The sequence below is a fragment of the Lactuca virosa genome, chromosome 9 (genome assembly GCF_052849685.1).
Source record: "Lactuca virosa cultivar CGN04683 chromosome 9, Lactuca_virosa_CGN04683_v6, whole genome shotgun sequence".
Taxonomy (NCBI): Eukaryota; Viridiplantae; Streptophyta; class Magnoliopsida; order Asterales; family Asteraceae; genus Lactuca; species Lactuca virosa.
The window spans coordinates 88,108,237-88,132,538 of NC_136434.1; the positions used below are offsets into that span (position 1 = coordinate 88,108,237).

Below are 24,302 nucleotides of genomic sequence, written 5' to 3' on the forward strand. Positions count from 1 at the left end.
ATAAAATCTCGAGACCCATAAAAGACCAAAACACCCCTATCCTTGGCCTCTGAAATCCATAAACAAACATTTTCAGAACAGGGTGTTACAACTCTCCCCCATTTAAACTAGACTCCGTCCTCGAAGTCTCTCCTTACTAACACCCATCTCCCCAAAAACTAATCTGCGGAACGCAACCGATGATTCTACGCGCGAAACAACATTCCCAAGACATTGAAAGGCAACTCGGTCTTCCATTATGGAGGAGACGAACTTCAAACTTCCGCAAACCCCAAGCTACCTCGCACACAGGAACCATCATGATAGACACTTCTGCCCGAACACCATGCCGCCTCTTGCCTTCTTTCCAAAAGAACGGGGACCTCCCAGGTCCGAACCTTTCTGTTCACCATCCAGAATACCGGATTCCCTCCAGTTACTGAACCCAAGCTCAAACTCTCAGTCGCTCCCAGCGACCTCCAAAGAAACTTCGACTATCTAAAACTGCTCTATCTACCTTGCCACTCTGGCTCCCTAAGTCTTGGGATCCTCAATCCCCTAACTTGGCCCTATGGTCTCAACCAGGTCCCACCTGTGCTGCTATAATCATATGGGCCTCACCCACGGGTCTCACCCAACTACATCTCGGAGTGGCCTCTCCCACAGGTCTCACCTATCTTGGGCTATGCAGGCCCCACTCCATCTAAAACTCAACGAACTACTCTCTCTATCGATCTTCATCATGCTAACTAGGAGATACGGGCCCTCGCACACACTCCTCTAGGCCTGGCAATCGTGTCGTGTTCGGGTTGGCGTGTCGTGGGTTAGCGGGTTGGCGGGTCAAAATATGCCAACCCAAACACGAGCCATTTAATTATACAGGTCACGGGTTGGCAGGTTTGGAACATAAACCCATATATGACCTGCCAACCCATTTATTTATACGGGTTCACAGGTTGGCAGGTTTGTGGGTCAGATTCCATAAATAAAATTGACAATTAAACATGAATAAATTTGTAACATCCCAATTTTCAAGTCCAAAAATTTCTTTTTAATTAACTGACTCATAAAAACATTCATAAGAAAATACTGTGAAAACACAGCATCTCATAAAACAATGAATCATGTCTGAAAACCCAAGTCGTAAAATAATAACATATCAGAGTACAATCCCAGAAAACTCCATGCGGAAATCATGTGTGTGTGTGATGCGATGCTACGCCGCCGGCTCCTTCCCCTTAGACGAAGAGGTACCTGAAACCAAAACTGAAACCGTAAGCACAAAGCTTAGTGAGTTCCCCCATCATACCACATACCATACAATATCATCGGTATCTTTCAACCGGTAATCATCGTCGGTATCTTTCAACCGATAATCATCCTCGGTATCTTTCAACCAGTAATCATCATCGGTATCTTTCAACCGGTAACTGTCATCGGTATCTTTCAACCGGTAACTGGGGACTATTCCACCCCCTACCACTAGCATACAACAACAAGATATAAACATACAGTCAGGCATATCCGGGTACTGACCTACCCTTCGGTCCTAAGGACCGCTGTCAGGGAAACTAATCCCTATTATACACGTAACATATCATACAGATAAAACTCATGACCAAAGCACGTAACCAGACCAAGATAATTATCACAAAGACAATCATCTCCTAAATACCCCTCTTTGGTGGGCCGGCATTGTGGCCTTAGACCCACCCCTACTGGAAGGTAACTCTCCTCGTACGAGTGGCTGCTGATAATCTGTGCGGGAAACCTCTGCCTGCTGCTGCTCCGGAAATCCTCCGGCTACAATCCCCACAAAACACTCAGTCAGAATCTGATATCTACTCTTAGGGTAAAATGACTATTTTACCCCCAACCAAATCCAAGTCAAAGTCAACTTCCAGTTGACCCGACTTGTCGATTTGGGCCGTCAACTCGTCGAGTCCCTTCCCTTTATTCGTCCTTATCCACGACTCGACTCGTCGAGTTTGGCAACGACTCGACGAGTTCCCCTTCTTTACGAACATCAATGAACCTTCATCCGACTCGCCGAGTCGTATGAACAACTCGTTGAGTTCACCTTCAACTGATGAACAAGTCCTGACCTTGACTCGCCGAGTTGTATGAACAACTCGTCGAGTTCGTCTTCAAACATAAGAAGATTGCCTTGGACTCGCCGAGTCTGTTCTAGCACTCGTCGAGTCCCATGAACTCTAGGTCTAAAACTACGTCCAAAGCGTTGGGTCACTCTTTCTGTCCTGCTACAACCCTTCTAACACCCAACTGAGTTCTTTGGCCCTCAACGGATGTGGGACTCAAAGCCTTGGACTCGTCGAGTCCCAAGAATGGACTCGCCGAGTCGATAACCTCCACTCCCTAAATCCTCGATTTCTGATGTACAAAACTTGACCAAAAGATAGATCTAAGCTCCTTCAGTCGATCTAGCACGTAAAGTTACAAACTTTACGTGCATGCATGGGACTTTGAGCTCAAAAGGACATAAAATAAGCTCTTATGATGCATGGGACCTTAGATGGGTGCAAAAGCAATCCCCAACTGCCTAGTGACTCCCTTAAAGACTTGATTCCGAAGCCTCAACCCCCAACCATGCTTGCAATCATGGTTGGTTACCAAAAATGGCTTATAAAAGCCCTAAATCTCCCCAAAAAGGGATCTATGAAATGAAAGAGCAAGGTTACAACTTTATACCTCCAATGAATCTTGGAAGATGCACAAACTCGGTTTCCCCTGGTCTTCACTTGTTTCCTCAAGCCTTTCCCTTCCTCCTTATGGTCACAACTAGCAAGATCCACCAAAAATGCTTTAGCTCTTCTCAAAAACTGCTATGGTTTGCTTATGGGGAGTTCTGGAAGCATTGGGGATGAAAGGGAGGCTGAATAAGTGGTTTAAATAGGGTGCAAACCCTCATCTAGGGTTTTTGTCCGGACAGCGCCTACTCGTCGAGTCCGGACGCGGACTCGTCGAGTAGATCATTAAACTTTTGTGTCCAACACGCTCCGACTCGACGAGTTGGACCTCAACTCGCCGAGTCTAAGGCCAAAATGCAAATGCAACAAAATAAATTACATACCAGGAACCGAGTGCTACAAATCTCCCCCACTTATTTCAGACTTCGTCCTCGAAGTCTACTGCTCGTTCCTGGAAGAGTTCCGGGTAATGCTCCATCATCTCATCCACCGGCTCCCAAGTCCACTTCGAGCCCTTCCGGTGCTGCCATTGCACCTTCACTAGATCCACCTTCTTGTTCCTCAGATCGTTCGACTTCCGGTCGAGGATCGCCACTGGCCGCTCAATATAATTCAGGTTGTCATCAACCTGAATATCCTCTAAGGGTACCACTGCTGAGTCGTCCACCAGGCACTCCCGCAACTGAGAGACGTGGAAAGTGTTGTGGATATGGCTGAGTTCGGCTGCCAGATCCAACCTATACGCCACCTTGCCCACTCTGGCTAGGACCCTGAATGGCCCAATGTACATGGGGCCCAACTTGCCCCGTTTCCTGAAACGGATGACGCCCTTCCATGGCGTCACCTTCAGGAGAACCATATCCCCGACCTGGAACTCCAGGTCTGATCGGCGCTTATCGGCATAACTCTTCTGCCGATTCTGAGCGGTCTGAAGCTTGCTCCAGACGTGCTGAATCCTCTCTGTCGTCTTGAGCACTACTTCGGTGCTTCCCATTACCCTCTGGCCAACCTCGCCCCAAAATATCGGGGTCCTGCACTTCCTCCCGTATAACATCTCGAAGGGAGGACGATCGATACTCGCGTGATAACTATTGTTGTACGAGAATTCAGCCAACGGAATGTAAGTATCCCAACTACCTCCGAAGTCTAAGACACACGCCCGCAACATGTCCTCCAAAGTCTGGATGGTTCGCTCACTCTGACCATTGGTCTGCGGGTGGAAGGCGGTGCTAAAATGCAGACGAGTACCCAGCTCGTCATGAAACTTCTTCCAAAACCTGGAAGTGAACCGAACATCTCTGTCTGAAATCACCGACACTGGCACCCTGTGTCGCGCCACCACCTCTCTGATATAGATGTCAGCCAGCTTCTCGTCTGAGATGCTCTCCTGAATCGGAATAAAATGAGCGCTCTTGGTCAATTTATCGACAATTTCCCAAATCGAATCCACCCCTAGCGCGGTCCTGGGAAGCTTTGTGATGAAATCCATAGTAATATCTTCCCACTTCCACAGGGGAATATCCAACGGCTGCATCTTGCCGTGTGGCCTCTGGTGCTCGGCCTTGACCTTCCTGTAGGTCAAGCACCGCTCCACATACCATGCTACATCCCGCTTCATTCAGGGCCACCAATAATCAAGACGAAGATCCCTATACATCTTCGTCGCCCCGGGATGAATGGAGAATCGGGATTTGTGTGCCTCCTCCATCAGAACCTGGTGCACGCCTCCGAGGTATGGAACCCACACCCTGCGGTGTAATGTCAATAATCCCATGCTGTCATAGTCGAAGGAGGGAACTTGACCCACTATCCGCTCGCTCTTCCGATGTTCCTCCTTCATAGCCTCCTGCTGGGCCTCCCGAATCCGCTCCAAAAGTGGAGTCACCACTGTCATCCTCAGATAGATATCCCTGATCGGCGCTGCCTTGTGGCTAAGCGCGTCGGCCACCACATTGGCCTTTCTCGGGTGGTAGAGGATCTCACAGTCATAATCCTTTACCACATCAAGCCACCGACGCTGCCTCATATTCAGATTTGGCTGGTCCATGAGATACCTCAGGCTCTTGTGGTCCGTGTAAATCGTACAACGAACCCCATAGAGGTAATGACGCCAAATCTTGAGGGCGAACACAACAGCCCCCAGCTACAAATCATGCGTCGGTTAGTTCGCCTCATGAGGCTTCAGCTGCCTCGAAGCGTAAGCAATGACATGCCCTCTCTGCATCAATACTGCGCCCAAACCCGAGATAGACGCATCACAGTACACGACGAAATCCTCCATGCCCTCTGGCAGGGCTAAGGTTGGCACCTCGCACAATCTCTGCCTCAATGTCTCGAATGCAGCCTGCTGCTCAGGCGCCCAACGAAAGACCATGGCCTTCCTCGTTAGCCTGGTCAGGGGTACGACTATCTTGGAGAAATCATGGATGAATCTCCGATAGTAGCCGACTAATCCTAGGAAACTCTGAATCTCAGATGGAGACCTCGGAACGTCCCATCTCATCATGGCCTCCACTTTGGCCGGATCTACCGAAATCCCGTTCTGGTTGACAAGGTGCCCAAGAAATTGCACCTCGCGCAACCAGAACTCACACTTGGAGAACTTAGCATACAAGTTCTCCCTTCTCAAAGTCTCCAGAATCTCTCGCAGGTGCTCCTCGTGCTCTTCCTACGTCTTGGAATAGACCAAGATGTCATCGATGAAAACTATCACAGACCGATCCAGCATCGGCCGACACACACGGTTCATGAGATCCATGAACGCTGCAGAAGCGTTGGTGAGCCCGAAAGGCATCACCACAAACTCATAGTGACCATAACGGGTCCGAAAAGCAGTCCTCTGCACATCCTCCTCTCTGACCCTCATCTGGTGATACCCTGAACGCAGATCAATCTTGGAGAACCAAGACACTCCCTGTAGCTGGTCAAAGAGGTCATCAATCCTCGGGAGTGGGTAACGGTTCTTCACCGTTACCTTATACAGCTCCCGATAATCTATACACATCCGATGCGACCCGTTATACTTCTTCACAAACAGAATCGGGGCTCCCCAGGGAGAACTACTCGGTCTAATGAATCCCTTGTCTAACAGCTCCTGCAGCTGTGTAGACAACCCCTGCATCTCAGGAGGAGCCAACCGATACGGTGCCTTGGCTATCGGAGCCGCACCAGGGACTAGGTCGATCCTGAACTCCACTTGTCGCTCCGGAGGTATTCCAGGCAACTCCTCGGGGAATACGTCCGCAAACTCTCGTACCACAGGCACATCGCCCACCATCGCCCTACCCGCCTCCCGGGTATCCATAACATAGGCGACACAACCCTGCTGGAGGTAGCGCCTAGCCCTCGCTGCCGAACATAAAGCTGGTCCTCGCTGTGGCCTTTCGCCCTGAATCACCAGCTCTCCCCCACTAGGGGTCCTAATCCGAACTGACTGATGCGCGCAGTCAATCACTGCCCCATTGGGGCTCAGCCAATCCACACCAATAATAACGTTGTTCCCCCACAAAGGTATGGGAACCAAGTCCACCAGGTAACGTTCCTCGAACAGCCTCAAAACATAATCCCGGTAGACCTCTGACGCTCGTACCGACCGGTCGTCCGCAATCTCAACCTCTAGAGGGCAATCCAACATACCCGAAGACTCCGGAAACTTCTTGCTAAGCGCAAGAGAGACAAACGATCGAGTGGCACCCGAATCAAACAACACCTGAACTGGGATACCGTTCACATGGAACGATCCTAAGCAAGGCACATAATATATCAAAATCACAGCGACATAACATAAAAACATAAAAATAAGAAGTCATACCCGTCACCACATCGGGTGCAGCGCGTGCCTCCTCGGCTGTCAGCTGAAATGCTCGGCTCCGAACCACTGGAGCCTCCAACTAGGCCTTCCGGCCATCCACAACCCGTGCTGTCGCTGGAGTCGGCGTCACTGCTGCTGTCAATCTAGGGCAATTGGCCTTTTTATGGCCCTTCTGATTGCAATGAAAGCAAATCAGGTGTGATATCTAAATCGCAGGAGTAGGGGCAGTACAATCTCTGCCAAAATGCCCAACCTTGCCACACTTATAGCAGCCTGAACCCGGCCCTGTGCGACAAGCTCCCTCGTGTGACCGACCGTATTTCCCACACCGGTCCCGCCCTGACTGGCCTTTCGGCCTACCATCGGATCCCTTGGGCTTCTTCCCCGAATCCCCCGTCGTTAGCCCCTCCGCTGCCTTCCTCTTCCGGATGTGCTCCAGATCAATCTCCCTCTCCCTTGCCCTGGCAATCATGGAATCCAAGGTAGGGCAAGCGGAGAAACCGACATGCTCCCTGATGTCAGCTCGTAGCATGTCATGGTAGCGGGTCCTCTTCATGTCCTCATCACCCGCATACTGGGGCACCAGCAATGCCCTCTCCCGGAACTTGGCGGTGATCTCTGCCACAGTCTCCGTAGTCTGCCTCATGTCCAAGAACTCCCTGGCCAGCTGCTGAAGCTCCACAGCTGGCGCAAACTCCGCCCTGAATCTGGTCACAAATTCTGACCAGGTCATAGCCTCCACAGCCGAGGCTCCCAGAGAGTCGCCAACCGACTCCCACCAATCTCTGGCCCTGTCTCTCAAGCACCCTGTAGTGAAACAGACCTTCGACCCTTCCGGGCAGAAGCTCGTCAGCTGCGCAGACTCGATGTCTGCGATCCATCTCCTAGCAGCAATGGGGTCTTTCACCCCATGGAAATCCGGCGCACCACTCCCTCTGAAGTCCTTAAAGGACAGTGTGCGTGATCCTGACTGGCTGGCCGCCATGTCACTTATGAACGCCCTAAGGCGATCCTCCATCAGCTCAATGATCCCTTCCTTGATCGGCCCGAAGATAACCGGCGTCGCATCAAGGATACCTCTCGTGATCTCGGACGCGATGAACTCGTGTAACCCATCATCCACATGCTCGGATCCTGCGCCCGAGCCCGATCCTGACCCAGATCCTGAACCTCCTGCTCCATGTCGCGTGACCACCATTCTGAAAATAAACATACGAATGTCAGGGTCACATATACTTTTCGGAGGTCTCGCACACTTTCCAAGTTCCCAGGTTCCATCTAGGCCCTCCTTGATTCGAGTACAGGTCCTCTGCTTTCAGTAGTACGGGCCCATACTACCTTCCACATCTACCCGTACTTTCCTCAAGGATTGCTTCGACTTCACCAGGTCCCTTTTACCGATACCCTTTCCACTGACCTCATCCTAGGCTTCCCTAGGGCACTCTCCGACCTACCCTCCACCATCAGCTTCACTAGGAGTCCCCACCGCTTCCCCCTAACTAACTTGCAGATACTGTTACATATCCGTTCCTTAGCTAGATGAAGATGTCCAGAACCCCCATAGCACAAAGCAAGCAGCATTCGTGCGTTGGGTAACCAAATCAGGCATAACCTACACAGGCCAGCCTACTGCTGACTAAACAGTCCTAGCATACAGCTCATACAACAGGCATATAAGGTATCCTCCCTAGACCCTTAGCCCTAACTAGCATGCAATTCTCAGAATCATATATCAGGCACACAAGGCATCCTCCTAGATCCTTGGTCCTATTCTAGCATGCAGTTTTCTGAATCAAAACCATATAGCATAACATAGCAAGTATGGGTATCTTGGGGAAAACTTACTTGAGCCCGGCCGGTCGCATGCATCACACACTTCGTCTTTCTTAAAATCCATCCATTTAGATTTTAGAAAACCATTTTTCCTTGTAAAAACCTTTTAGCCCCTCGGTTTGAGTCCAGACACCCCCGAGGGTGTGTCCGAATCCCTCAAACCAGGGCTCTAATACATCCTTGTAACATCCCAATTTTCAAGTCCAAAAATTTCTTTTTAATTAACTGACTCATAAAAACATTCATAAGAAAATACTGTGAAAACACATCATCTCATAAAACAATAACTCATGTCTGAAAACCCAAGTCGTAAAATAATAACATATCAGAGTACAATCCCAGAAAACTCCATGCGGAAATCATGTGTGTGTGTGTGTGTGATGCGATGCTACGCCGCCGGCTCCTTCCCCTTAGACGAAGAGGTACCTGAAACCAAAACCGAAACCGTAAGCACAAAGCTTAGTGAGTTCCCCATCATACCACATACCATACAATATCATCGGTATCTTTCAACCGGTAATCATCGTCGGTATCTTTCAACTGGTAATCATCCTCGGTATCTTTCAACCGGTAATCATCATCGGTATCTGTCAACCGGTAATCATCATCGGTATCTTTCAACCGGTAACTGTCATCGGTATCTTTCAACCGGTAACTGGGGACTATTGCACCCCCTACCACTAGCATACAACAACAAGGTATAAACATACAGTCAGGCATATCCGGGTACTGACCTACCCTTCGGTCCTAAGGACCGCTGTTAGGGAAACTAATCCCTATTATACACGTAACATATCATACAGATAAAACTCATGACCAAAGCACGTAACCAGACCAAGATAATTATCACAAAGACAATCATCTCCTAAATACCCCTCTTTGGTGGGCCGGCATTGTGGCCTTAGACCCACCCCTACTGGAAGGTAACTCTCCTCGTACGAGTGGCTGCTGATAATCTGTGCGGGAAACCTCTGCCTGCTGCTGCTCCGGAAATCCTCCGGCTACAATCCCCACAAAACACTCAGTCAGAATATGATATCTACTCTTAGGGTAAAATGACTATTTTACCCCCAACCAAATCCAAGTCAAAGTCAACTTCCAGTTGACCCGACTCGCCGAGTTGGGCCGTCAACTCGTCGAGTCCCTTCCCTTTACTCGTCCTTATCCACGACTCGACTCGTCGAGTTTGGCAACGACTCGACGAGTTCCCCTTATTTACGAACATCAATGAACCTTCATCCGACTCGTCGAGTCGTATGAACAACTCGTCGAGTTCACCTTCAACTGATGAACAAGTCCTGACCTTGACTCGCCGAGTTGTATGAACAACTCGTCGAGTTCATCTTCAAACATAAGAAGATTGCCTTGGACTCGCCGAGTCTGTTCTAGCACTCGTCGAGTCCCATGTACTCCAGGTCTAAAACTACGTCCAAAGCGTTGGGTCACTCTTTCTGTCCTGCTACAACCCTTCTAACACCCAACTGAGTTCTTTGGCCCTCAACGGATGTGGGACTCAAAGCCTTGGACTCATCGAGTCCCAAGAATGGACTCGCCGAGTCGATAACGTCCACTCCCTAAATCCTCGATTTCTGATGTATAACACTTGACCAAAAGATAGATCTAAGCTCCTTCAGTCGATCTAGCACGTAAAGTTACAAACTTTACGTGCATGCATGGGACTTTGAGCTCAAAAGGACATAAAATAAGCTCTTATGATGCATGGGACCTTAGATGGGTGCAAAAGCAACCCCCAACTGCCTTGTGACTCCCTTAAAGACTTGATTCCGAAGCCTCAACCCCCAACCATGCTTGAAATCATGGTTGGTTACCAAAAATGGCTTATAAAAGCCCTAAATCTCCCCAAAAAGGGATCTATGAAATGAAAGAGCAAGGTTACAGCTTTACACCTCCAATGAATCATGGAAGATGCACAAACTCGGTTTCCCCTGGTCTTCACTTGTTTCCTCAAGCCTTTCCCTTCCTCCTTATGGTCACAACTACCAAGATCCACCAAAAATGCTTTAGCTCTTCTCAAAAACGGCTAGGGTTTGCTTATGGGGAGTTCTGGAAGCATTGGGGACGAAAGGGAGGCTGAATAAGTGGTTTAAATAGGGTGCAAACCCTCATCTAGGGTTTTTGTCCGGACAGCGCCTACTCGCCGAGTCCGGACGCGGACTCGTCGAGTAGATCATTAAACTTCTGTGTCCAACACGCTCCGACTCGACGAGTTGGACCTCAACTCGCCGAGTCCAAGGCCAAAATGCAAATGCAACAAAATAAATTACATACCAGGAACCGAGTGCTACAAAATTCTTGATGGTTGATGCAAACATATCCGAATTTTAGACACTTAAGTCTTAAACATCCAAATGAAAATTAAAAACACTCATAGAAACATGTTCAAACTAAACATTAATACAAACATATTCAAACTAAACATTAGTACAAACTTAGATAATTTAAATGATCTATAAATCAATGGTATATATTATATAATAGTTATTAAATATTAATATTTGATACATAGATACATTTAAAAATAAAAAATATATATATTTTTTATTAAAAATATAAACGGGTTGGCGTGTCAACCCGTTTATTTTTTGAGAAACCCATATATGACCCGTTTAATAAACGGGTTGGCGGGTTGAAAAACTCAACCCAAACCCATTTATTTCGTGTCGTGTCGCGGGTCGTGTCGAGAATTTCTAGCCCTACACTCCTCTAACTAGGAGATACGGGCCCTCGCCCACACTCCTCTAAGTAGCTGCTAATGAAATGCTACGGCTATCCCACAGCCTTACCCTCTTCTTCCCCATATAGCTGTTGGAGATTGCTACGACGACCCTGTAGCCTTAGATCCTGACTAAACTCGCATCCTGCCTAGAAAATCTCCCACCTAGTTCCCACCCAGGTACCATCTACCGCGAATACACGAACCCAATGTTGGGAAGTTTCCCAAACTCCCAAGTCGTGCGCTCCTCTATCTTAACAGCCACTGGGGCTGCTTTCCTTTCCAACAAAGTTTTGAACTCATCCCAATTTGCACTTACTCCTGCTCCCGACCTCTGGGATAGTTCTCCCCCACTTCGATTCGATTAGATCCCTACAGCGCCCAACTTGGGAAGGATTCCCAATCCTTCTCTCCATCTAAACGGTTGATTTGCTGACATCCAATGCTTACCACTGCTAGCTCTCCACCCAACCAATACCAAATATGAACCACTTTTGAAGACTGATAGAATAGCTCCCGAGACCCACTCACACCTGCTACAGTGACTGCATCTTGAGAACCGGCTCAAAAAGGGGGGTACTACTATGAACTACCGCCCGAAAATCCATGGTATGCAGATGGCATATGATCCGAACACGAACAGAAATAAAATTCCAACATACATTCACTAACATAGATGCAGTACCATAACAATATAATCATGAATAAAAATTGACAGGAAAGCAAAAGATACATACCTGCAATGTCCGGTGCTGCTCGCGTCTCCACTGTAGACAACTGAAAAGCCCTGCTCCCCACTGCAGGCGCCTCTGCTCGGCCCTGACGGCCGTCGGTGATCCTCATGGTCACAGGGGCAGGTGCCATCACTTGTCCTGCTGGAAGCAAACTCGGACACTGAACCTTCTTGTGGCCCCTCTTACTGCAATGGAAATATATCAGGTTTGATCCCTGAGTGGTGGTAGCAGTACAATCCCTGCTGAAATGACCAGTCCGGTCGCACTTGAAGCAGCCAAAATCACCACCACTACCACTCATTCATGCACCCTCGTGCGTCCTGCCACATTTTCCATAGCGACTGTGGCCCTGATAATCTCTCAATCTCACATCTGGTCCCTTGGGTCTCTTGCCTGAACCGGCACCTACCTGAACCTCCTCCGACTTCCTCTTCCTGAGGTGCTCCAGATCGATCTCCCTCTCCCTGGCCCGAGCAATCATATCCTCCAGCGTCTTGCAACTGGACCTGCTCACAAACTCCCTGATGTCACTCCTCAACATCTCGTGATATCGGGCCTTCTTCATTTCCTAGTCCGCGACATACTGAGCAAAAGGAAGAGCCATTTCCCTGAACTTGGCGGTGATTTCCACCACTGTCTCTGTAGTCTGCCGCAAATCCTGAAACTCTCGGGCTAACTGTTGCACCTCAATCACTGGTGCAAACTCGGCCCTGAACCTGGTCGATAAATCACTTCATGTCATCACGTCCAACGCGGCATCATCCCCAATGGAATGACCAACCTCCTCCCACCAATATCGTGCTCTGTCCTTCAGAAGACAGGAGGCAAGTTAGACCTTTTCCCCCTCGGGACATCGGCTCGTACGTAAAGCGTTGGCAAGATCGGCCAACCACCTGCCGCTAGCGATGGGGTCCTTGGCCCCATGGTAATCCGGAGCTCCACAAGCTCTAAACTCTCAGAAAATCAGTGAACGCGCCCCCATCATGGCCATTATCTCAGTACAAAAAGCTTCCAGCTTCTCATTCAGAAGCTCCAAAATACCCTCCTTGACCGAACCAAAGATCACAGGAGTCTGGTCTAGAATATTGCGCGAAACCTCAGTTGAAATAAACTCTCTCATCTGCTCCTCGAGCTGCTCGGTTCCTGATCCTGAGCTTGATCCCGCCCCGGCGCCTGATCCGCCCACTGGTCTCTCACGCAAAGTCACATTGCTGAAAACGTGCCATAACAACCATCAGAATACACATCACTACCGAGGGATCACACACGCACTACAAGTTCCTTGGTTTTATCTCAGCCCTTCTTGAATCGAGTACAGATCCTCTTCTTTCAGTAGTATGGGCCCCTACTACCTTCCACATCTATCCGTACTTTCCTCAAGAGTTTCCTCGACTACACCAAGTCCCTTTCACCGCTACTAACACTGCTCCCAGCACTACTCTCATCCTAGGTTTGCCCTAGGGTAACCTCCATCCCGCACTCAGTCCTCAGCTACTAAAGGTATCTACATAATTACGATTAGCCACTACCTGAATACCATCACATATGAAGAGGCTCGGATAATCCTACAACGGTTAGACTCAGACGAGAGTTGCGCAGTAGGGCCTAATCCAGCACTCTGAGTTTATTCAACCCTGATCACATGTGACATGACGTATTCACCAAATGGCTAACTCCCATCACTCAGAGTCCCATAAAGCACAAAGCAAGTAGCATTCAGACAAAAGGAAAATCTAACCACATAATCCAATCATACCGCTCTATCCCCTGCTCAGGAATCTGTACTAGCATGCAACACATAGAGCTCATACAAATATAACAGGCACATAAGGGATCCTCCTAGACCCTTAGTCTTAATCTAGCATGCAGTTCTAATAAACATAACATAACATAAACTTGTATGGGTAATTTGGGAGAACTTACTTGAGCTCCGCTGATTACATGCACCACACCCTTTTCTCTTTTCCCCAAAATTCTTATCTTTTCTCAAAGTTCCTTTTTCTTATCCTTTTTCCAAAATTCTTATCTTTTTCTCAAAGTTCCTTTTTATAAAACGATTTTCTTTGAAAATTTTCATACCAAGTCCTCAGTTTGAGTTCAGACACCCCCGGGAGTGTATCCGAATCCCTCAAAGCAAGGCTCTGATACCAACTTGTTACATCCCAAAAATCATGACCAAAAATTTCGTTTTGAAATCATTATTCAACCATAACCAAGTCATATATAAATCCTTATATGAAATCAAGTATCATTTCAAACATATTTATTTTATCAGAGTAAACATCCCATGCTAAAAACTTCTGGGTGTGTGTGGTATGCGATCATCCTGAGCTCTTCCATCCGCTACCGGAAGTACCTGAAACCAAAACTGAAAACCGTAAGCATGAAGCATAGTGAGTTCCCCAACCTACCACATACCACATGTTGGGCCCCCGCCCGCTGCATCGGGACTTGCCCGGCATCGAATCCCGCCTAGAATCGAGCCCCACTCGGTATACAGATCGTTTTCTCTTAGACACCGCCTGTCTTTGGTCCTTGCCTAACTTGGGCCTCGCCCTTATCCTACTACAGATGAGTCATGGAACCTCGTCCACAGTCCTGCTGATAGTGAGATACGGCCCCCCGCCCACACTCACCTCCCTCCTAACTTGGGCCTCGCCCTTGCTCTACTACTAATGAGATACGGAACCCCGTCCATACTCGGCTAGTGATGAGATACGAGACCTCGCCCACACTCACCTCCCTACCAGGCACATACAAGTATCACACAGACAACAAGTATAACTAGCATACTAACCTACCTCGGGCCTCGCCCAGCTTCGGATCGTAATCCGGAACATATATCATAATAATGCCTAGGGCTAACCCCCGGGTCTTCCTACTATACACAACATAATAGGCCGACATTGTGGCCGTAGACCCATGCACACAGTGAGGAGACTCACCTCGCACTACTGAACCCTGCTGATACTCCTCTGGCTGCTGACTGGCAAATTGCCAAACTCATGACCCTTCGGCTTCCCGAGCTATCAATACCAAAATATCACTTAGTCCAATCCAATAATTCTCTTCAGGGTAAAATGACCATTTTACCCCTAGTCCAACCCGGTCCATAACAAAGGCCCAAACCATAGCATAAAGGACCCAACACTAGGTGAGCTTCCCAAGCCCACTAGTGGCCCACTAATGGCCCAATTTGCTAAACTGGGCCCAATCCCTCTAATGGGCCTTACCCTAAGCCCAAAAATTTCCTTGGCCCATATTATCTATCTACTGATGTCCCACTAAGGCCCAAAAACCCAAAGCCTGGCCCAAACCGAGGCCCAAAATGCAAAGCCCAAACTGGCAGAGTACGCGGGGCGTACTCCTATGTACGCTAAGCGTACTAGCCAAATGGTGTGTACGCTGGGCGAACCTGAATGTATGTTGAGCATACTCCCCCTGTTAAGACACTTTCCCATTAAGTGCTTAATACTCCACTCCAGAGGCTACCAACTCAGATCCAGGTCCTTTTCCACGTCTTAATCCATAAAGTCACTAACTTGGTGACTTGCAACCCACCAAATAAGCCCAAACTCAAAAGGTGACAACATACTTCCATAACAAGGGCTAGATATCATGCATGAACTCATTTGGACCATCAAGATAGAAACTTTACTTCTTATGGGACACTTTTAGCTCTGAGGGTGGCAACCCCAAGCTCAAAAACAAAGTTGCACCATAAAGTTCCATTCTTTGTACCTTAAAAGGTCTAAAGCTCCATAAACCTAGATCTAAGCTTCTATGAGGAAAGTTGGAAGCTTTATACCTTCTGGGGTTTGTAAATGAGCTGGATAACTTGGATCTAAAAGCTCTTCCTTGATCAATGAGACTCCAAGATGATTACTCCTCTCAAAGAACACTAAAATGCACTTCAAAATGGCCTTACAAGCTCCAAGAACAGTCAAGAGGGTTTAGGGTTTCGTAGCAGCTCTTTAGGGTGGAATGGAGGCTGAACCTTGATGGTATAATGTTCCTTATATAGTGGCACACCCTAAATTTAGGGTTTCTGGACTCTGGACGTACGCTGGGCGTACGCCAAAAGCACCTGCGACCATTTCCCTTTATACGTTGGGCGTACCCACGCGCCTTCCACTTTGCATGCATGGTCCTTCTTGCCAACTTCTTCCATTAAGGGACCATTAATGTCAACAACTTCAAAGTGTCATAACTTCTTCATTCCAAGTCCGTTTCCGACGAACTTTATATCCACTAAAAGGTGGCGAGAAACCCTACGCTTCTAGCGACACACCCTGGCCCAAAACCTCTCGAATAAAAACTCTAGACCCATAAAAGACCAAAATGACGCTAGCCTTGGCCTCTGAAATGCATAAACAAACATTTTCAGAACGGGGTGTTACACTTGTTCTAGTTTATATTGCTTATAGATCAAATTTTGTGCGATAGTTGATCATTCTAATTGCATGAATTTGTCACATAATTATTTATGATCATTAATTAATTAGAGCTAGGATTAATCACATATTTGATAGAGTAATTAAAGCTAGTAACTTTAATTGTGTTAGAGAGCATAATTAATCTTAATTTGTCATTGGTTGCTTAACTGTATCGTAGTAATGTAACTACTGTCATTCATAATCCAATATATGATCATTATCGATTTGGTGTTTAACTTGTGCTTGAACATTGCATGGTAATTCATAAATTGATAATTCTAGATATTTGATCATAATAGCTAATTAACGAATTGGTAATCAATATATTGTATCCACTAGAAATCAACCACAGGAGAAGGTAAAATCGGATCTAAGCAGAAGTAGTCTTTAAATCTTAAAGTGAATGTCTTTTCTTTGTTGCTTAATTGTTTAGTTGATAGTAGTTTGAATTAAGTTCTTCTAATCTTGAAAAATCAGTAAAAAACCCCACTTTAAGTTTGTCTCTTAGTTTAATTAGAAGTAGTTAGATTAATTAATTAAATTTCGTTCCTTATGTTCGACACCCGACTTACCCAAGCTATTCTATAATCCGACTAGGTACACTGACTATAAGTGCATAATTTAGTTAAGTTAGTTAGATTATAAATTTAAAACAAGTAGGTACTTTTGTGCACATCAAGTTTTTGGCGCCGTTGCCCGAGAAGGACTTATTTGATTTATAGTTTAACTGTTTTTAGTTATCCGATCCTTTTTTGTGGGGTAAAATCCGCAAATAGTTATTTTTCTGCATTTATTTTTCTCTCTGAGTTGCAACCACGTCGTGGTCGTTCTGGCTACGTTGCGGTTACATCTAAGTAAGTTTTTAGTTTAGTAAATTTTATTCGTTTTATGCGTTTTTTTTGTTTTTTTTTATTTCAGTAATTTATGACCCGAGGATCTAAAACTCCAATAGTTCCACCACTTCAAGATCCAGAATCATCTTTTCATAAAAAGAAGGACAAGAAGCTCAACGAGTCAACTAACAGTATTCAGTCGGACAGGGGTTTTGAAAGTTTCGAGAGGACACCTGATAAGAAGGGAATTGGTTACGAGGTAAGAACAGAAAGGGATATGGACGGCGACATAAACAGCAAGGTTGAAGAGATGGCTGACATCATGAGAATGACTGTGTGAGATTACGAGAAGAGGATATGTTAGGATAATGGAAAAAGGCTTGTACCACCCGAGATTCCAGCTGAAAGAAGTTTTGAACTCAAGGGGCACATTCTATCGATGCTTAAGGATATACCTTTTTCCAGGAAAGAATACGAAGACACATTCAAGCACATTGATGAAGTAAAGGATATTGCAAACTACTTTAATGTTCCAAACGTGCCACGAGAGTCAGTATTACTTAGGATGCTTCCGGTGAAATTTTCATTGAAGCTAAAGTTTGGTTGAAATCACTCGCTTCCAGATCCATTACTACTTGGGAAAATCTTCGTGACCCTTTCATTGAACAATTTAGTCCACCTTCAAAGATCTCAAAGCTAAATAAAAAGATTGATAATTTTAAACAATAAGTCAGAGATTCCTTATATGAAGCATGGGAGAGATACAAAGGGTTGCTTAGGAGTTGTCCTCAACATGATTTAAATGTCCAACAAGAAGTGTCAATTTTCAATGATGGAGTGAATGTCACAACCAGAAAACTTCTTGACTCTCAAGGACCAATGACGAAGAAAGAACTGACAACCATTAAGGAGTTGATTGAAGAATTCGCAAAGCACTCACATTAGTATCATAACGCATGAGAAGATGTTACTAGAGGTAAAGGAGGTGGAGGGAATGAGAACAGAGTTGTGGTTTTGGAAAAAATAGAGAATATGGATTGGAGGACGACAAATATGGATCAGTCTATACACGCCATAAGAGTTGGATGTGACAATTGCCATGGGCCATATTTAACAAAGGTTTTAATCTAGTCGTGGTGAACTTGCCACGTCGTGGTCACGAGAGAACCAAAATTCTTCTCTTTTAAATCTATATAAGCATCCGTTACCATTCCCATATCTAGCCCTTAAGCATGCTCTGAAGTCGGAATAGAAGAAATGCATGGAACAAGTGCTATCACTCTTAATAAATGCTCCATTTTTAAAGTCTATGGCTAAGCTTCCTAAGTTTGATAAGGATATGATAACTAATCGCAAAGAGTTGGAAAAAGCATCTACTATCATGCTTAATGAGTTGCGTTCAGCTGCAATCATCAATGGGTTGCGAATCAAAATGGGAGATCCAGGCCAACTAACTCTGCCTTGCGAATTTGGCAATTCGACTTCAATAATGTTATAGCCGATTCAGGGGCAAACATTAATCTTATGCCATATTCTTTCTACAAGAAGCTTGGTCAACCAAAGCTCCAAAATACACAAATGACACTTCAAATGACTGATCATTCAATCACTAACCCACGTGGAATGATTGGCAAATTGTTGGTAAAAGTGGGGAAATTTGATTTTCCGGTTGACTTTGTGGTTCTCGGCCTGAAAGAAGATGAAGAACTTCCCATAATTTTGGGAAGACCATTCTTGAGTACCTCAAGATTCCTTGTTGATATTCTTGACTCAAAGCTCACACTTTGTGTATAAGATGAAGAAATTCCTTTTAAGATGAATCTAAAAGTGAGTTCTAACATGCCAAGTGATGAAGTGCTTAGGATGACTAATTGGAAAAAGAAAACCTTAGTGAGCTAGAAGAGATGAAGAAATTGATGGAAGAAGAGTTGAAGGTTTGGGAGAAACCTCATGTTGCAAATATCAAATGTTCTAAACCAAGAGCTTTAATTCCTATGACTTTGGAGGTGTTCACGTTCACTACACCAAAGGCTCAAGTGGAAGAAGCAAGTGAAAAACGAAGAAGATGATTCGAGTGAAGAAGTTGAGATAAATGATGAAGAAATGGGTGAGGAATTACAGGAGCTAATAACTGTCAAAATGGAGTTATACAAAGAAGGTCATAACGAAGATGAGAAGAATATTAAGAAGATGAAAGGGGAAAACAAGGGATTGTGTAACATCCATAAAAATCATGCCCAATTTAAACTTTTTCAAAACATTTAAACAGTTAAATGTTTACAAAATCTGTTTTCAAAATAATAACTATCAGAGTATCCCCGTATCAAATCATGAAATCATAATGACAGGAGGAGCGGTACGATCATGCCTTCGCCTTCCCGCGGTCACCAGAAGTACCTGAAACAATAATCGGTAGATGTAAGCTCGAACGCTTAGTGAGTTACCCCAAAAATACCAACCTCATAACCATAATCATATCATATAAACAAACATAGAACAACATGCATAATGGGCCTTCAGCCTGACTGGACCGCCTTGCAGGCCTTCAGTCTATCTGGACTGCTCTCCGAGCCTTCGGCACGTCTGGACCGCCTCGCAGGGCCTTCAGCTTATCCGGATCGCTCGTCGGGCCTTCGGTCTGACTAACATCCCTCCTGGGCCTGTAGTCTGTCCAGACCACCCTGGGTATGTTGGCCTTCAGCACAAAGCAGGACCGCCTCAACCCAACCCCCAAACAAATAATGATGCGCTAGCATACATAGCAGTCAAACCGATCAACAGATCACAAAACATAGCAAAAATCCTATAACCAGGATACTGACCTAACAAGTCACTAACATAGCATTATCCTACAGACCAGGATAACGACCTAACCAGGTCACTAAGCATAAGCATATCACCATCCTAACTACCATGATGTAAATCAATAAACATATCATGCAATAATCCGGATACGATTCCATAAAGGGCCGACCTTGGTGCCTTAGACCTTGTTGATATAGTGAGGATAACTCACCTCACAATTGTCGTCTGAAACTTGAAAGCTCAACTCCCGGATCACCACCACAAACTCCACCACCTATATCCGACACATCACAAGGTTCATAAATTCCCAAGATACCCCCTTCAGAAGTCAACTAGTCAACCCTTGGTCAAAGTCATAGTCAACTATAAAGGTCAACAGTCCATGTTGACCTCAACTCGTCGAGTTCCTAGTGTCAGTGGCCATAATTCCTTGGCCAACTCGCAGAGTTTTCCCTTTACAACTCACCATGTTTACACGTGTCCGAAGGTTGGGAAAACCCTAACAGACTCGCCGAGTCACTCTACTAACTCGCCGAGTTTACGACAATCTTCATCGGACTCGCCGAGTTGTTCATCCAACTCGTTGAGTGCAGGACCATCTTCATGTGACTCGCCGAGTCGACCATGCAACTCGCTGAGTCCCTTCAGTCCTTCACCCACACAGGTGCTTTCTAAGCCATGCAAAGGTTTTATATTGCAGATCTAAGCTCCTAGGGCATGTTTATCACGTAAAGTTGCAAACTTTACGTGCATGCAAAGCTTTAAAGCTCTAAAATGAAAAAACCAAGTTTGCAATGAGGTCTAATACTTGAGGGGAGATCCATACTTGTCAAAGCTGGCAACTTTATGGCCTTAGAGACCAAAGAAAGTTCAGATCTGAAGTTTTCAACTTCAGATCTTAGCTCCAACACCCGAATAGCTTCCTAATAAAACATCCAAAAGGGATCTAAGAAGAAATCAGCCATAGAACAGCTGGATACATTCAAAAGAGTACTCACAGAAGTAGTTCTCTGATTCCCCATGAATTCCTTGCTTCAGCTTACTTGTTTTCCTCAAGTGTTTTCCCACCAAAATCCTTCTTTAAGTTTATCACACCAAGAAAGCACACACACACACAAAGTTAGGGTTTGAGATGACAAGGGAATGTAGAGGGGAGGCTGAGGAGGCCAAATGATTCCTTAAATAGGGTGAAAAACCTTGGAAATTAGGGTTTCATCCTACAGCTCCTACTCGTCGAGTCCCTCCTCGGACTCAACGAGTAGGTCACTTAAACACATGGACCAACCCGCTGCTACTCGACGAGTCAAGGCAACCGACTCATAGAGTAGACCTTGAATTTAAAGAGATCTTATAACAAAATCAATACCTGAGAATCGGGGCGTTACAGATTGAAATGCAAGCATGAAAAAAGAGCCGATCAAAAGAAGAAATAAAACTCATAGAAGGCGTACATTCGACGAGTTCAAGCATATAAGCGCAAGTGGAGAGAGAAAAAGGAGATCCCACTCCCAACAACAACAATGTAGAGGGGGAAGGAGTCTGACTCACGACTCCTAAAAAAGAAGCGCTTCTCGGGAGGCAACCCGATTTTTAAGAGTTTTCATTTTATTTTCCTTTTGATTTTCTTTTTAGTTTTTGTTTTTAGTTTAACCGAATGATCATGTGTTTCTCTAGTATTTGATCTTATTTTGTAGTAGTGAACGAAAGTGAAGCAGTGAAGGAGCATAATTGACGAAGAAGTCGTGAGCTTTTATAAGATTGTAACTGAAGACTAGAGTTTTGAATAAGTGTGGGGTTCCCAATTGATGAAGAGTTTTGATGAAATTTTACAGAAAAAAGGTGGGGAATGATCTAATGTCATTAAGAAAGAACAATGCACTATTTTAAGGCATTCTGAGAAGACACCACGACGTGGCCATTATTTCCACATCGTGGCATTTGATATTATCACGACTGCATCAGACCTGTTACCACGATGTGGCATCATTAGACCACGTCGTGGAAATCTTATATTTCGCGATCATGACGACTTTAAACATGACACCACGACGTGGCACCATTTTCCCATGTCGTGGCTGAGGTTCAACACACTTGTTGAAGAATGGTTCTTTCGTTTATTCTGATCCTGCTCATTTACATTCACAAGAAGAAGGCTCATAAGCATTGTTTTTAGCCATTATACGAGAAGCCCAAGCTTTACCACACAAGTTTCAGAATTCGATCTTGCCAATACTATATCAGGGGTGTTTAATTCAATTTCTCCTCTTTAATTTTATGTTCTTTAACTGTTTAAGCATGCAATGGGGAAATTGCATCAACTAAGTGTGGGGTAGGGGTCGAATATAGGAATGCAAGCATACTGAGAAAAAAAAATTCAAAAATGACTAGAATTTAAAAAGTTATTAGAAATATTTGAAAAAATAATCTAAAAATTGAATCTAGTTAAAAAATTGTTGTATTTTTATGTTGAGATCTAGGTTGCTAGCGTTGCGTGGCACGCTCCGATGCGAGTTTCGATGTTTATTTGAGTCAATATATGTTCTAGTGTATTTGTGGCTTCCCTATCGTAGTGAAAAACACAACCTTGCTTAGTTTTAGGGTCATAATATGTTTAGCATTATGTAGCAGAAATGTATACAGGAGAGCTTATGTAGTCATTGCACCTTAGACTAATACCTTTAATCAATAAGGGTTGAGGTTAAGTTCCCTTGCTTAAGCATATGTTATTTTTAGAATTTTTTAGTATTGAGTGACAAAAGTGAGAAAAAAAAGGTTGCAAAGTTTGAGTGAAAGATCAAATATTATGAAGAAAAGTTCGAGAAATACAAAAGTTGAAGACTCAAAAATAAGGCGAAATTTTCCAAGTTGATTTTATTGTATTTTTTATTTCAAAGTTATTTTTCCATATGTATGTTTGGGGGCTTAATCAAAAATTACCTTGAGGTTAAGAAAGTTTTTTGGAGATGGATTCAAACCGATGCATAAAATGAGTGTTGTTCAAAAGAAGTGGGAAGTGTTTATGATGATTGTGAATACTTAAGATTGGGGAAGTTCTTAGGAAAATTTTGTAACGTCCCAAAAACTCAGAACCAATATTTTTTGTTTTTATACTAAATAAAACATCAACCAAACGTGGTTGTCAAAACTAAAAGGAAATCATAGTGTATCCATAAACACCCAAAATACATCAAAGTGAAATAAGTGAAAAGTCATGGTGTGTGCGATGCGATCGTCCCGAGTTCTTCCCCTTCGATCCGGAGTACCTGAAACATAAATTGGAAACCGTAAGCACAGAGCTTAGTGAGTTCCCCAATATACCACATACCATATATATACGCCACCTCAAGGCTGTGCTGGGTCTATTTCACCCACGAGTCTATTTCAACTCATATGTCAGCACAAGGCTGTACCGGGTCTATTTCACCTCGATTCTATTTCAACTCATATGTCAGCACAAGGCTGTATCTGGTCTATTTTACCCCCGGGTCTATTTCACCGCCGAGTCTATTTCAACATATATGTCAGCACAAGGCTGTACCGGGTCTATTTCACCCCCCAGTCTATTTCACCCCACATACATATAGCAAACAGGCACACAGGAATACAACACATACACCATGAGTCACAAAGACTACAAGCACATACAATCCCTAGTGTCATACAATATAGTGAGCAAACTCACTTTGCAAAGCAGCTCAAAAGTCAACACGTCCTCAAAATTCCACAACACGTGCTAGGCACCATCTGGATAACCACACATGGCAAAACCTTAATCTACCTATTAGGATATTAATATCCGAACAAAATCCAAAAATATAAAGTCAACCCTCAAGGTCAACGGTAAAAGTCAACAATCAATGTTGACTCCAGCTGATCGCCACGATGTGGTCTTCCTTGGCCACGTCGTGGTCCGCATACTACCAAACAATCGGGAAAATCCCCACCAACACAGCGTGGTGACCTAGGACCACGTCGTGGTTGCCGAGGTTCCAACAACTTGATGCATTAAGCTATTTTCTTCGATTCCAAGATCTCCAACACTCAGATCTAGTCCAAAATGAGATCTAGTAGGATAAGTTTCTAACATTATCTATTAGTAATAACCAAAAGGTACAAAACCCAAACCTCTAAGTCCCAAAAGGCTTAACAATGCAAGAACTTAACCAATAAGCACTTATTCCACAATGTCTAAAGTCCGTCTTTTCCAGAAGTGATTCTAGCATTAAAACTAACTTAAAAGTTGGTGCTTTATAAACATGCATGTCCAATGCATGTCTTGAACACATATTAGGTCAAAATAAGGGTTTTATGACCTAAATCTCATGCATGGATCGAAAATCAAACCAAACTCCAGATTCATGGCACAAATTACACCAAACGTCCTATAGATTCATAAAGTTGCAAACTTTATGAGATCTCATCATCTCAA

General features: G+C 45.0%; 1 non-coding gene across 1 annotated transcript; it reads right to left on the reverse strand.

Annotated features, from left to right (window-relative positions):
- Positions 1–17,761: 17,761 nt before the first annotated feature.
- Positions 17,762–17,868, reverse strand: LOC145141577 (small nucleolar RNA R71). The gene has a single exon (XR_013722771.1). It is a non-coding gene; the product is annotated as a small nucleolar RNA R71 (small nucleolar RNA).
- Between the last annotated feature and the right edge of the window lie 6,434 nt (positions 17,869–24,302).